The following is a 5,066-nucleotide window of genomic DNA, read 5'->3' on the forward strand; positions in this document are numbered from 1 at the left end:
CAAAGCTCAGAGTTGGCATGGGAGAAGCAACAACCGGAAACAGGAAATGTCTTTACCCTCATGCTCTCTTCTCCCTTCCTTGCAATATCTAAAAACAAGAACAGCTCTCCTGAAGCTGTGGTTGGCCAGCCGTGAAAAGCAAGCACAGGCTTTGGGTGGAAGTCATTATAAGACTGCCGTCTGGATGAGGAACTCTTGTTGGCAATCATCTCTCTCACAGCAGTTAGTTGTGAGACAGGGTTCTTCAACTGGGAGTGAAGAAGCCATTGTAGCTTCCCTGGGCTTTTCCAAAGCTTCCCCACAAAAGTTACAGAGCACCCAGGCCAGGTCTAGACAACTCTGTCATTAGAGATGTTTATTCCTGAGGCTAGGGCAGACAGAACTAATGGATCACATGACTCCTTCCCACAAGCCAGAGAAATAGCTCATCTCAATGTAGCAATCCAGGCAGCTGCAATCAATGGTCTGGGATTGGTGCATGCCATCAAACCTATTTACCATTTCATCTTTTAAAAATGTTTTTTAACTTAATTTTATATTGGAGTATAGTTGATTCACAATGTTGTGTTAGTTTTAGGTGTACAGTAAAGCGATTTACTGATAGATATATACATTCAGATCCTTTTCTCATATAGGTTATTACAGAAGGTTGAGTAGAGTTTCCTGTACTACATAGTTGATTGTTGATTATCTAGTTTGTATGTGATAGCGTGTGTATGACTTTTCATCTTATTGCATGCCAGGCCCATTGCTAGGAGATACAGAGATGAGTAAATAATAGCCCTGCCCTCAAGTCTGGAGGTAAGATGTGGGTAGAGCTTGGGACAAACGTATGAATACATATTTATAACTAGGTGAAGTCTAAAACAAGGTTAGATGCATGAAAACAGTCTTGTGGAAGCATACTGGGCAATTACTAATTCTTCCTAGAAGTGTGGTGCAGAGGTGGGTCTTGAAGGATGAATAGGAGTTTACTAAGGCTAAGCAAGGTGGGAAGGGTAGTTTTGGTACAAGGACTAACATTTACCAAGGCTTGGAACCCAGCAAACACTGGAATGGATGTAACCTATGCCCATATTAGGAAGGATTTTTCCTGTATCTCTCTAAGCCATAGATAATGTCATCTGTAAAAATAACAGTGCCTACTTCATAAGGTTGTAGTGAGGATTGAATAAGATAATATGTAATGCTCTCACACAGTGCCTGGTTCAAGGAAAGTCAGGTCCTTTTGATGTCTGCAGGATTCCAAGGGGAGGAATTCCCTGGTGGTCCAGTAGTTAGGACTCCATGCTTTCACTGCAGAGGCCCCAGGTTCAATCCCTGGCTGGGGAACTAAAATTCCACAAGCTTACACCTTTAAAAGTCTACTACTTTAAAAAATAAAAAAAAATAAAGTAGAAGAACATCATCAGATTTTAAAATTTTTATTTTTCATGACTAAAATGCATGTTTATGTTAAAAGAGTTAAAAATATTTTTAAAAGAGCAAGAAGAAAAGAAAACCAATCTGAGGAGTATAACCTGGGAGACAATCTTTCAGAAAGCTCTGAAGACTGTCCTACCTTTATATAAATTTTTGAGACAAAAGGTTATACATCAAAGTAACATACTGACAGTTTACATAGTCCAGGGGGGCAAGTCGTGGCTTAGTGTGACCCTTTTACAGGACTGAGAAAGAAAGGTCTCCTAAGGAGTTACCTTGCTGGTATCAGGAGAAAACTGATTTTTTCTGGGGGGCGTAGGGGTTGAATAGGCATTGCTGGGTCTTCTAAGGGGATCTAATTAATGTCTTACACAGCTTCTTAATGCACAGTAAAGGGCAAGGGGTAGTGGCTCAAATGGGCAGGGAGAGAATTTTATGTTTAAAAATGTGCTTATTCCTGACTTAAAAATGATCTTATTTCATCAGAGAAGGGGCCTCTTGCCAAGTAGGGACGGAGGGCTCCAGCTCCAGGACAAGCCACACCCTGTCCCATTTCCAGAGATGGACCTTGGCCCTCCGCCTTTCAGTCTTAGTTCTTTATCTGGAAACTATTCTAAGATTTCAGCTGACGACTTCCCTTGTGTTCCAGCGCTTAAGACTCCCCATTCCCAATGCAGGAGGCACAAGTTCGATCCCTGGTCAGAGAGCTAAGATCCCCCATGGTGCAGGGAACAACCTTTAAAAAATAAAAAAAAAAAGTAGTGTGGACTTCTCTGATGGCTCAGTAGTGAATAATCTGCCGGCTAATGTGGGGGACAGCAGTTCGATCCCTAGTCCAGGAAGATTCCACCTACCTTGGAGCAATTAAGCCTGCGTACCACAATACTGATCCTGAGCTCTGAAGCCCTCAAGCCACAACTACTGAAGGCCATGTACCCTACAGCCTGTGCTCAACAAGAGAAGCCACTGCAATGAGAAACTCTTGAACCACAACAAAGAGTAGCCCCTGCTCTCCACAACTAGAGAAAGCCTGCGCACTGCAATGAAGACCCAGCACAGCGAAATATAAATTTTAAAAAAATCTAATTTAAGAAAAGAGAGATTTCAACTGGACACCACCCTTTCCTCACTGCAGCTTACCTAACTGGGCCAAGCTTTCGTGCACGCAGGAGATAGATGGGCCCCTGGGCTGGACAGTTCGTATTTGTCAAGTGGAGTAGAATAGAAGTTTTGTTCTCACTCAGACACTCCCAAGGACAAAGCAGGTGGCAAAAGCTGAGCTCTGCTAAAGTTAAGACCTCAGGATGGTGATGGCTGTTGGGGGTGCAGGCATCCTTCAGTCTACCAGTACCTAGCTAGCATCTACCTTGTCTCAGCCTGGGGCTCCTTTTGGCTCAGGGGAGGTAGGTGATAATTAATAAGCCAGCAACAAGCTCACACATAGCCATAATGGCCAGAAATGGAGCCCCCACCACCCCAAGAATCAGGCCTATGGGTCATGGCACAAAGCTTGCCTCTAGAAATCCAATCAGCTGCCCTGTTGTCAGGGAAGGTAGCCTTTCCTGGTTTAGCTCCTTCCAGACCTGGCCAGGCTCCTGAATTTGTGCCATTAGAGCCCCACAGCTTGTCTCCTCTACAGCACTTTCTGCAGCTGAAATCTTATGTGGATTAGTAGGACTGTTTGATGTCTCTCCCCCACCATTCTACAAACTGCAGCCCACACCGCCCCCCTCCCTGGTAAGGGCTTTGTTTCCTCATTGCTGTCAACTTGAAAAAAACGCACAACATTAGAACTGTGAGTTGGGTTTATTCAGTTTCTTACTGAGCTCTGAGAAACTGTTCTGAAGAGGCAATAGAGAAACCAGGATACATGTGAGTTTTTCTGTATGTCCAGGACTGTACTGGGGGGTTGGGTGGGGTGGGGTGGGGTGGGAGGAGTTCTGGAAACACAATAGTGTTAAAAAAAAAAATGTTGCCGCCATTCCAGTTCTATAAGGATCAAGCCATTAGCCACTAATCGGTCACCCACTGGAAAGAAAAACATCTAGTTGAGGCACTTCCCTGGTGATTCAGTGGTTAAGACTCCCGGTTTCCACTGCAGGGGGTGCAGGGGATGCAGGGAAGTTCCACATCCTTCAAGGTGCAGCCAAAAAAAAAGGTAAAGAAACAAACAATCAAACATAAGAAAATTAACTGCCAACCACAAAGAACAGGGTGATTTGAGTACTGGCAGAGTCAGACACGACTTAGTGACATGACAACAACAACTCTTCTGTGTATGGGAAGACACAATCTGGGGTCACTGAGATTTTTCCCTACATGAGTCTCAACTCTCTAGGGGTGAGGTTCAAAGTACAGAAGGTCCTTCAGAAATACGGTCCTAGGGTGGATGGTGAGTGACTGCAGCTGCTAATGGCTTGATCCCTAGAGAACTGGAATGGCAGGCAACATTTTTTTTCCTCGTTACATTGCAGTGTTTCCAGGGGCTCTCCTGGCCACGATCCCTGACATACAAGGGGCATTCAACAAATGCACTGATAAGGAAGAAAGCCAAGTAGTACTATTCTCTTTTACAGTCAATAAAACAGGGCCAGATAGAGATCCGACTGCCTTCTGCCCCTATTTCTGTAGTAAGAGCACCAAAGAGCACAGGGCTACACCTAAGGGCCTCCCAGGCCCTCCACCATATTCTCCTGCTCTGCTCCTCCAAGGGTACTGCAGAGCCATGACCCAGCCCCAGAGACAGACCAGCTTCCCAGGAAAAAGATCCTGTGGGCAGAACGGGAACAAGTGACAGTCTATTCATTACAATAATAGCATTTACAATAAATCAGACATTGTGCTTCCCGAGTAACTCTTTGAGTTACGTTCTATTAGCACCATCCTTTTAAAGTTGAAGAAACGGAGGCACAAAGAGCCAAGTGGCATGCCAAGAACCTAGGTGATGGAATTGAGGCAGTAGAACCAGAGGCTGCACTTTTACCCACCGAGTCGTTCTCTCGCAGGGCAGAACATCAGCACAGACATCAGAAGTCGTGTGTTTTTCCAGCTTGGCTTTGAATGCCCGATTGTTCTTGTCTCTTTATGGGTAAATTGGGATCCTGGACAGAGGAGCCTGGTGGGCTGCAGTCCATGGGTTCGCTAAGGGTCGGACAGGACTGAGCGACTTCACTTTTACTTTTCCCTTTCACGCATTGGAGAAGGAAATGGCAACCCACTCCAGTGTTCTTGCCTGGAGAATCCCAGGGACGGGGGGGACCTGGTGGGCTGCCGTCTGTGGGGTCGCACAGAGTCGGACACGACTGAAGTGACTTAGCAGCAACAATAACTAGCTTATAAAGTTGTTGGGAGATTAATCCACGTGGAGTTTAGTAGAGCGCCCCGTGCATAAGTGATCAATGAATGTTAATTATTGATATTCTCCTACTGTTATAGGGGTTTCGGGGCCTGGAAAGGAGTGCCGGGCGATATCTTGGCACAGTTTGCAGGCGAGGTCACTCTGTAAGTCAGGGGTTCGGAGTGGGGGGGCCCCCCGCCTGCCCTTCCCAGCCCAGAGAGGGAGGGGCTGAGAGGAAGTAGGGGCTCACCAGTCCTGGCCCCGCCCCGCCCACTAAAAAAAAAAAAAAAAAAAAGACGCTGAGCGC

This window comes from Giraffa tippelskirchi, chromosome 3, assembly GCF_054371585.1.
Source record: "Giraffa tippelskirchi isolate mGirTip1 chromosome 3, T2T-mGirTip1v1.2.pri, whole genome shotgun sequence".
NCBI classification, from domain to species: Eukaryota; Metazoa; Chordata; class Mammalia; order Artiodactyla; family Giraffidae; genus Giraffa; species Giraffa tippelskirchi.